The sequence below is a fragment of the Triticum aestivum genome, chromosome 3A (genome assembly GCF_018294505.1).
Source record: "Triticum aestivum cultivar Chinese Spring chromosome 3A, IWGSC CS RefSeq v2.1, whole genome shotgun sequence".
Classification (NCBI taxonomy): domain Eukaryota; kingdom Viridiplantae; phylum Streptophyta; class Magnoliopsida; order Poales; family Poaceae; genus Triticum; species Triticum aestivum.
In genome coordinates, this window is record NC_057800.1 from 555,119,911 (window position 1) to 555,130,712 (window position 10,802).

The window sequence follows — 10,802 nt, forward strand, 5'->3', positions numbered from 1 at the left end:
ACCATCATGTACAAGGCAGTGCACATGACATACGAAGCGTCCCCGAGTCGGCATAGGCAAGGACTCTTTAAGACACAACGAGACCACTGTAAAACCAATCGTGAATAGGCGGACCACTAGACGTCGAACCCTAATTTCATATCATACATCTGTCGGAAAGATATCCTAAGAGCTACTTGAATTCCCACTTATGAAACTCCCGAACCTTTCCGGTTATGCAATCAGGTGTTGGGGATACAGGGGAAGCATAATATCTCACCCAAAACTAGCAAATCCCACATCCAGCTGTATCCATGCTTCAACACATAACCAAGAAACCTTCGGAAATCATCTACCTCAACCTTCGAAAAGCATCCGTTATACGAGTTATGGCAATACTCCCGAACTCCCGCCCCAGTACTAGGTGGCATCGAGGTTATCTCACCAACAACTGCATAAAAGAGATTTTCGATGTCGGCGAACTAAACTCAGGTCTTCCAGAACTGCAACGATAAAATTGTGACGACAACACCTCGGAGCTCAACTCCCCGGGACACTGCCACAACCCCTAAATGACAGGAGGCACCAAGAACAATGTTCTCGTCACAAAATCATCGAAACGATTCCAAGATACCCACGTGATCCTAATTTTTTTTAGTGAAATTTGAGAAGAGAAGAGTCAAAACTCTACGTCAGGATGCCTCACCAAAGCGATGAAGGGACTGGGGAGTAAAAAGAATTCCTAAACTCTCCGATATATAATTCCTAAATGACTCAAAACATTTTTCTAGACTCAACTCGTCCGCTAATTCGATAAAGCAGTGGGGGCTCCTAAGGTCGGGGAAGGCTCTGATACCAACTTATAACGCCCTCGATGCGGCTATATCTCCTACGTGTCGAAGCATGACTTAGAGGCATAACCGCATTGAAAGCAATGTTGCAAGTGAGGTAATCTTCACACAACCCATGTAATACATAAGGGAAAGAGATACATAGTTGGCTTACAATCGCCACTTTACACAATTACATGAATAAAGCATTACATCAACCAAATACAATCAAGGTCCGACTACGGAACCAAAAGAAAAGAAGAACCCCAAATGCGACAAGGTCCTCGATCGACCCCAACTGGGCTTCACTACTGATCAACTAGAACGAAACAACACAAAGGACAAGATCTTCATCGAGCTCCTCCTGAACTTGGTTGCGTCATATGCACGGTCTCATCGGCACCTGCAAGCTGGTTTTGGAAATATCTGTGAGTCATGGGGACTCAGCAATCTCACACCCTCGCGATCAAGACTATTTAAGCTCATAGGTAAGGTAAAAGGTATGAGGTGGAGCTGCAGCAAGCGACTAGCATATATGGTGGCTAACATACGCAAATGGGAGCGAGAAGAGGAGGCAAAAGCACGGTCGAACAACTATGATCAAGAAGTGATCCTAGAACAACCTACGTCAAACATAACTCCAACACTGTGTTCACTTCCCGGACCCCGCCGAGAAGAGACCATCACGGTTACGCACGTGGTTGATGCATTTTAATTAAGGTCAACTTCAGGTTTTCTACAACCGGATATTAACAAATTCCCATCTGCCCATAACCGCAGGCACGGCTTTCGAAAGTTCAAATCCCTGCAGGGGTGTCCCAACTTAGCCCATCACAAGCTCTCACGGTCAACGAAGGATATTCCTTCTAGCGGGAAGACCCGATCAGGCTCGGAATCCCGGTTACAAGACATTTCGACAGGTAAAACAAGACCAGCAAGACCGCCCGATGCGCCGACATCCTGATAGGAGCTGCACATATCTCGTTCTCAGGGCAACACCGGATGAGAGCTCCGTACAACTAAAACCAGCCCTCAAGTTTCCCCAAGGTGGCGCTGCAAAGGACTCTAGTTCGGACCAACACTTAGACAAGCACTGGCCCGAGGGGGGGGGTTAAAATAAAGATGACCCTCGGGATGCGCGACTCCCAAGGGAAAAAGGCCAGGTGGCGAATGGTAAAACCAAGGTTGGGCCTTGTTGGAGGAGTTTTCTTCAAGGCGAACTGTCAAGGGGTTCCCATTATTACCCAACCGCGTAAGGAACGCAAAATCCGGGAACATAACACCGATATGACGGAAACAAGGGTGGCAAGAGTGGAACAAAACACCAGGCATAAGGCCGAGCCTTCCACCCTTTACCAAGTATATAGATGCATTAATTAAATAAGATATATTGTGATATCCCAACAAGTAAACATGTTCCAACAAGGAACAAACTTCAATCTTCACCTGCAACTAACAACGCTATAAGAGGGGCTGAGCAAAGCGGTAACATAGCCAAACAACGGTTTGCTAGGACAAGGTGGGTTAGAGGCTTGGTTCAACAATATGGGAGGCATGATAAGCAAGTGGTAGGTATCGCAACATAGGCATAGCAAAAGAGCGAGCAACTAGCAAGCAAAGATAGAAGTGATTTCGAGGGTATGGTCATCTTGCCTGAAATCCCGCAAGGAAGAAGAGCAAGTCCATGAAGAAGACAAATAGGCGAAGTCGAACGGGTCCTCACAAACGCGACGTTATCGGAACCAACCCGAAGAAGCAACACCGGAAAAGAGCAAATAACATAGTAAACAACCACCACATAATCATGGCATGATGCACAATCAAGTATGATGCATGTCCGGTTTAATGATTCATGGCATGGCAAGGTGCACAAACAATACTACAAGTTAAGTGGAGCTCAATATGTAACACCGTTGCATATTGACGAAACACCACATCAAATATTTAGTTCTCTCTCGGTTATGTACCCAACAATATTAAATGTTGTTAAGCATGTCAAGAGGTGAAACATAAAGGGATTATCTATCTAAACAATTTAAATGGGGCCGGATAAAGCAAACAACAAATCCGGTAAATCCCCATAAGCATTAGTAAATTATCGCAAACAACAATTTAAACCTTCTTAATGTTGTTAACATGATGCGGATGACATGATCAAGTTTATGCAATTTTATTAAAAGTTGACAAGAGCAATATGAAGCATTTGTCACCGTGGTGGAAAGGAAAGGGGTGCCACGACAACGATAACAAAAACGGTGGCACGGCAGCGTTCCGGTTCTAGTAACTCGATTGAGATACCGATGCAAAGGAGAAGTGTGCGGTTGCATGCAGAAGATGGTGGGGCGCTCCCGGATACCGGGTGTCCCACGAGTTGGCGACAAGGAAACGAGTGACAAATTGGACACAGTGCAAACATGAGCATCTCAAACATCTAAAGCATTCGTTCACGGACGTCGTCTCAGGGTTATACCTTCGGAGCGTGCAAAGGGGACGGTTCTCGTTCATAGAGGGAAGTAGGCGTTCTCGCGACGACGATAGTGGAAGTAGTCGTTCTTGCTGTGGTAGTCGAACTTGGCGATACCGTTACACGGGTCTTCGGCAATGGTCGTGGTACCCATTTGTAGTCGTGCACATTCCGTAGATGTTCGAGGTCACAGCGAGGATCTTGACGTCCACGGAGTCTTCGAGGGTCGACGGTAGTGGTACTCGGGTCGTCGGCGATGGTAGTTGTACAAGGTCGTCGTGGGAGGTAGAGGTACTCGCGAACTTGTCGGATCCACGGCGGCGGTAGTGGAACCTCACAGATTCGTGGTCTCCGGGCGGTCTCGGTCTTGACGGTGGGGTACTTGACACATCCTGGATATGTAGTCGTACTTGACGAATCCAAAATACTCCTGCTCGGCATGGGTGCAACGGAGGCATCGTCTTGCGTTTCGAATCTGTGTCATGTTCGTATAACCGTTTGCATCAACGAAAAAAGGGCTTCGTCTTGAGGTGCTTGGCCGTGGGCGACGGAGCACACGGTGGACAGGGCGCCCCTGGCCTTGAGGTCACAACGGAGCTCGGGTCAACGACAACGAAGGTAGGGCGCGCGGCTGGAGGCGCTGGGAACAACAGCAGGCGACGGCAGCGGACAAGCGAGGCGAGGCGGAAAGCTGGTGGCGGCGCTTCTGGTCCCAGCGGGAGGAAAGAGGATCCAGGAGCTGCTCGGGAGGCGCGACGCAGAGGGAGGAGAGGAGGCTCCAGCTTGGTCGTGGCCTCGTCGGTCGGCGGGGTGGAGCTCCGGCGGTGGCTGTCCTCGGCCAGGGAGGAGGCAGGAGCCTGGGAGCGCGGTTGACGACGGGAGCGACGAGAGGGAAGGCTACATGGAGGAGATACGGCGCCTAGGAGACGCAGGCGAGCTTGATGACCAGGGCCATGGTCGCGGGCGCACGAGGAAGAGAAGAAGAAGGCGAGCGCGAGGCAGATGCAGATCACCATGGGAGGCCACTAGGAGGCGGGCGGAGGAGCTGAGGCCTCTTGAAGGTCGAGGTCGCCGGCGAGGCCTGGAAGTTGCCGCTGGAGGGCACGCGAGGAGAGAGGGTGAGGGATCGGGGCTCGAGCGAGGGAGGGACCGAGAGGGAGATCGAGAGAAAGAGGGGGTCGCGCCTGCGTGCGTGTGTCTCTGGCGGCGCAGGAGGACGAGGGCACGATCGAGGGGAGTGGGTGCGCGCTAGGGTTAGGAAGGTTCGGTGGGCTTTGGCCTTGGGCCGGCCCAGTAGAGAGGGAGGGGCTGCTCCTAGAGAGGCCGGCGGCTGGGCCTTAGGCCAAATTGGTGGGAAGGAAAAGGCCAGAGGCCTGGTCTGCTGTCTCTCCCTCATACTTCTCTTTATTTGCCAAAACAACAAATAACAAAGAAAGAAAATGAGAGAAAAAAAAGGTCGGAGAAGGAATTTGGGCACGGGGATAATTTCCCCGGACTCACAAAAATGTGCACGGTCAAAGAAAAGTAGGAGTGGACATGATTGCAAGAATTAAATTCAAAGTCATTTGAATTTAATTGAAAAGGTTTGAACAAGGGCTAGGAATTAGAAATGTCCAAAAATGTTGAGAATTTAGGTGCAGCTCCGGAAAATGACGAAATGATATATGGCAAAGTTAGAGGCCAAGAGTTTGTGATAACAAAGGCATTGAGATTTATTTTGCAAGTGTGTTCCGGTTAATTCCAACAAATGAAATATTTAATATAGCTCCCTAATATCGGGAGGATATGTTATAAAGAGAATCACCATGTGAATTCCCTCGATTTAAATGGATCAAAGATCCATGCCATTTATTTAGTTGAGTTGCAAAAGATTTATGAGATAATGGCATGATGACATGATGCAATGCAAAAATAAAAGGGTAGGCACAAATGAAACACATGGTGAAACCCGGAACATATGGAAGTATTCTCGCGCATCGGTCTCGGGGCGTCACACCGATCTTCGCCTACTTCAAGCGCCGGGGTGTTTGTCCATTCTGCCAAGAAATCAGCGAGTGCGACTCCCTTGATGACCCTGGTAGTGCTGAACTCCAACTGGAATGCTTGTAACTCGATGTTCCACTCAGCAACCCTTCTAGCAGAGTTGGGGCTCCTGAGCACCCTCTCCAACGGGTAGGCCAAGACGACTTTGATGGGGTGGCCTTGAAAGTAGTGCCGCAGCTTTCGTGAGGCCACCAGGAGCGCGAGCAGGAGCTTCTGAGGCATGGGGTACCGCGCTCTTGCGTCCCGCAACACTGTGCTGACAAAGTATATCGGGTGCTCGACTAGGGTAGGCGCACTGATGAGGATTGCGTCTTCCGGGAGTTGTGGTGCCTCCTGAGGTGGCGGAGCCCCTAACGCTCGATTGCTTGTCGAGGCCTTTGCGGGTTCGGGAGCGTCATCCTGCTGAGCTTGCTCTTCTGCTGTTGCTGCGGCGGCCCTTGTGGCACCCTCCTGGTCTTACGTCGTCTCTGCTAGAGGTGTAGCTCGGCGCGATGCGCCCTTGGCTTGGTGTTCTTCCTGAACTGCCACTAAAGCCGCGCTGGTGGAGTAGGGAGTGGCGGCAAGATAGAGCACTAGGGGCTCAAGAGGTCACGGCGCCACCATCACTCGGGGGCTAGTCAGGTATCTCTTAAGGTCTTGAAATGCTCGGTCAGCCTCCGGGGTCCACTCGAACGGGCCCTTCTTCTTGATCAGCTTGAAGAAGGCTAGGGCACGCTCTCCCAGCTTGGAAATAAAGCATCCCAACGCAATCACCCGTCCAGCAAGCTTCTGCATTTCCTTGAGGGTTTGCGGTGGACTCATGTCTTCAATGGCCTTGACCTTCTCTGGGTTGGCCTCGATCCCCCTGTGGGACACAAGGAAGCCCAACAGCTTGCTGGAAGGGACGCCAAATACGCACTTCTCCAGGTTGAGATGCAAGTCCACCTGGCGGAGGCTTTCAAAGGTCTCCTCCAGGTCTTGTATCAAGGTCCTTGCCTCCCGAGACTTCACCACGATGTCGTCGACTTAGGTTTCAGCATTCCTCCCGAGCTGCCGACCCAAGGCGATGTGCATGAGCCGCTGGAAGGTTGCGCCTGCGTTGCGCAGTCCGAAAGGCATGCAAGTGTAGCAGTATACCCCACACGGGGTTAGGAAGGCTGTCTTCTCCACATCTTCTACCGCCATCTTGATCTGGTGATACCCTGAGAACGCATCCAGGAAGCACAACTAGTCGCACTTGGCAGTGGAGTCGACGATCTGGTTGATGCGTGGAAGTGGGAACGCATCTTGGGGGCATGCCTTGTTGAGGTTGGTGAAGTCGACGCACATCTGCTCCTTCCCGCATTTCTTGGGGATGACAACGGGGTTTTCCAGCCACTCGAGGTACCGAACCTCGCGAATGACACCTGCGGCCTCCAGCTTGCGGGTTTCTTGGACGATGAAAGCTTGCTTCTCCATGGACTGCCGCCTCGCCTTCTGCTTCACGGGGCGTACATTGGGGCACGCCTTCAGGTGATGCTCTATCACCTCTCTTGGGACCCCCACCAGCTGATCAGGCTCCCAAGCGAACACTTCCTTGTTCGCGCGCAAGAACTTCACCAACGCCTCCTCCTGAGCAGGCTCGAGGTTGACGCCTATGGTAAAGGTTGCCCCTGAGGAGCCGTCCTCCTCGACTGGCACTCGCTTGGTTTCTGCCTTGTCCCGAGTGAAAAACTGCTTCTTCTTGGTTGGTCCGGCTCCCTCGACCTTGGAGGCATCCGAGTCGGAGGGCTGCGCTATTGCGGCGGTCTTGAGGGCGAGCTTGAGCGTCATCAAGGCTTCCTTGGCATCCCCCTTGATGGTGAGGACACCCTCGCTCCTCGGCATCTTCATGAGGTTGTAAGCCGGATGGGTTGCTGCCATGAACTGGGCCAGAGCCGGGTACCTGAGGATGGCGTTGTACAGGAGGCCGATGTGGGCAATGTTGAAGTTGATGAGCTCGGTGCGGTAGTTGTCGCGCGTGCCGAAGGTCACGGGGACGCGGATCTGCCCCAAGGAGCGGGCAGAGCCTCCGCCAACCCCTGAGAAAGGCTTGCTAGGACGGAGCCGCTCGAGCGGTACATGAAGAAGGCTGAAGGCCTCGACGGAGAGCACGTTGAGGCCGGCGCCACCGTCGATGAGCGTCTTGGTGATGGACACATGGCAGATGGTGGGCGTGCAAAGCATTGGGAGCACACCCGAGCCGACGGTGGAGGCGGGATGATCCCCTGAGTCAAAGGTAAGGTCGGCCTCGGGCGCGGCCCAGCCCGGTGAAGCCCCGGGGTGCTTGGAAGCAGCGCCAACCTGGCGAAAGAACGACTTGGCATGACGATCTGAGGGTGGTTCTTGTGAGCCGCCGAGGAGGGCTGCAACCGCGTGGGGTACCAGTGCCGTGTGGAGCGCAATGAAGAGGCCGCGCAACTCCTCCCAGGATGCCGCCGTGGATCCGGGGAGGTTGAGCAGCCAGGCGCATGGTGCGCCAGTGAGGGCCATGGGAAGCCATTTGGCCATGACCTTGTCGTCGGCCCCGGCCTTAAGGACGACCTCCTCATACGCCAGCAGGAAAGCCGTTGGGTCCGCCGCGCCGTCGTAGCGCGGCGGCATCTCCGGCTTGAACTTGGGAGGCCATTGCACCCGTCGCAGGGCGGGGGGCAAGGCTAGGAGCCCGCTGGCCCCGCCGTCGGTGCCGGTCGTCGGAGCAGGGAGCGAGGCGCCTTCCATGAGGGCGAAGCGAGGTGGCGACGACACACAGATTGATGAGGAAAAACTCCGGCGCACCCCCTACCTGGCGCGCCAAATGTCGGATCACGGGTTTCGGCAAAACCCTCAAGGTTCGAACACTCGGGTGCGCGCGAAGATCTCCCCCTACCGATCCACGTCCTAGCTTTGCTAAGATCTTACGGGCTAACTCGACGAACTCGTAACACAAGGGACACAAGATTTATACTAGTTCGGGCCACCGTTGTGGTGTAATACCCTACTCTAGTATGTGGTGGTGGATTGCCTCTTGGGCTGAGGATGAACTGTACAAGGGGAATAATAGCCTCCTGAGGAGAGGTGTTATTGTGCTCGGTGAACTTGTGGTTGTTCTGCTCTCTCTCGATCCGACTGATCAATCCCCCTAGCTATGATGCTGGCTGGTCCTATTTGTAGAGGCCCTGGTCCTCTCCTCAAATATTGAGCGAGAAGAGAGCCAACAACGGCTAATTTGAAAGGGGACAACTAGTATAGCTTATCCTGAAAAAAGCAGTCTTCGCCTGCCAAAGGCTCTGGTGGTGACGCCGTCTTGGGCTCCACGGTGACCTCCATCTTGTCGTCCTGCTGGTCTTGGTCTCGTTGCACCGATATAGAAACCTTTGCTTGACGCTTCGGTACTCCGCGCCTGCGCCTGCTTCCTTAGCACCAAAGAGGAAACAAGGACACTATGTGCACTGGCGCCCGCCTAGCGCCCGCCTGATGCCCGCCTGATCTCGATCATCATGGCTCACGTCATCGAAACCTCGCGAGGTTTTCCTGGCCTTGATCTCTCCGCCACTCGCGAGCCAGCCTGGTGATGCCGCTCCTGAGGAGGTCTTGTGTCGTCCGCCTCGCGAGGCTTGGCCCCTCGCGAGGGTCTTTAGTCCTTGCTGGTGAAGATGGGCCGTACGGGCCCGCTCGCAGAGCCACGCCATGGGACGCATGCAGGCAAGTCTGGGGACCCCCGTTCCCAGAACGACGACATGTGCGAGGTCCCTTCCCCACCGTTCTCCATGGTTCCCTCGACGCTCTCCTCGTTTCAACGACGTCGGTAGGGTTTAAGGTAAGCTTCGCACTAACCTAATCGTCCATCTTCTCGTGCTTACAACCAGTGTGACAGCTAATAAAAACCATGCTTACAATCTGTCTCCGAGTACTATGCCAATCACTCTAAAATAGCTCTGGACCTTTGGGTCAAAGTTGTGACACTGTGTACAAATAAAGAAAAATAGATTGGTGCTTCTTTTAGAAAAGTGTACTCCCTAGAAAACTGCCAATATAAGCTACTAGTATTTTTTGAAGTCTAAGCTACTAGTATTTGGTTAGAGGATTTACTGCCAAGAAAGATCCGTCCACGGTGAGCACCACACATCCCACTGGTGGTGGTGGATGCCAATGCTTAGATGGAGCAGGGTTGATGTCGGTAATCTTTACTTGGCACCTCGCACTCTGCATATATGCCGGTTCCATCCGTACATTTGTGCAGTTCCACCAAAATGTAGTTGAATAACCCTGTTTGCACAGATAATGAAAAAGCGTGATTACATTATAGTTGCACTAGTTGATGAAACGTACACTAATAAATAGAAGAAAATATTGCGATAGTATCATAGTATGCGATGCTGTGAGGGCGAGATGGGCCCTATGATGCCTCATATGGTACACCTCATACTAGAAATCGACCCAAGTCCCCCCGATACACTTTCTGCCAGTGATGAACATCAGTGTACAACGGTAGTACAAGGAGGGGCCTTGAGACATTCCAATCTCTATTTTTGTGCAGATCAACTAAAATTAAGCACCCCAGTTTGCAAAAACGCTTAAACATTAACAATGGGACTAGTTGATGAAACATATACTAACAAAGAGAAGCACTTTCTTTATCTACATTGGAAATGAAATGATAGAGAGGACACTCGCTCTATTTTAACTGTATTATTACTTCATTTTATCAGTGGCACTAGGGTCAAGTAGGTGGCAAATGAGGTGTACCGTGCGTCGCAAGGATGGAGGACGGGGGTGCTTAGACTGGGATGCTGAAACTGGCTCTATCTCCCCCCTGATGTTTCTGTGGTAGCATTTGGGTTCTAATCCAAACTTGGTTGAGCTGGTGCTGCGGCCCCCTACCTGCCTAGCTTATGTGGCAAACTTGTCTCCTGCTAGTACTCAGTCCAGTCTAGTAGTAGTTGCATAACTGCCCATTTACACTGAGATGTTGTCGGATAATGGTTCTCTATGGTAGGGTTTCTTTAATGAAATCGGAGGAAACCCCCTCTTTCGATATATAAAAAAATCAGTGGCACTAGCGGTGCCAAAACATTGCCTCAAATTAATAGTGCCACTAGATTAAGGTGCAAAATAATAACATTACCGCTTTAACATGGCAGTGCTAAAAACAGTAGCACAAGAGCAGACTCAACATGCAGGATCTTTGGCAAACAGTCAGACCAAAAAGGAACATACCTCGTGATGGGAACCATGTCTGCAGTCAACACCATCATAGAAGGGACGACACTAGTCACCAACATGGATGATTCAATTCATGGAACCTTTTGGTGCAGTTCACCTAAAATGAAGCAATGTCCCATGAGCTAGCAGCTTCTTCTTCATTTTTTAAGAAAAGGGCTTCAGCCCCCGGTTCCATTTCCATCAGAAAACGAAACCCACAGAGCTTCTTCTTCATTAGTTGCAATAAAATTGAGCAACATCAAGGTTGGTTGTGAAGCTCCTGGAATGCTCAACTATAATTTGGA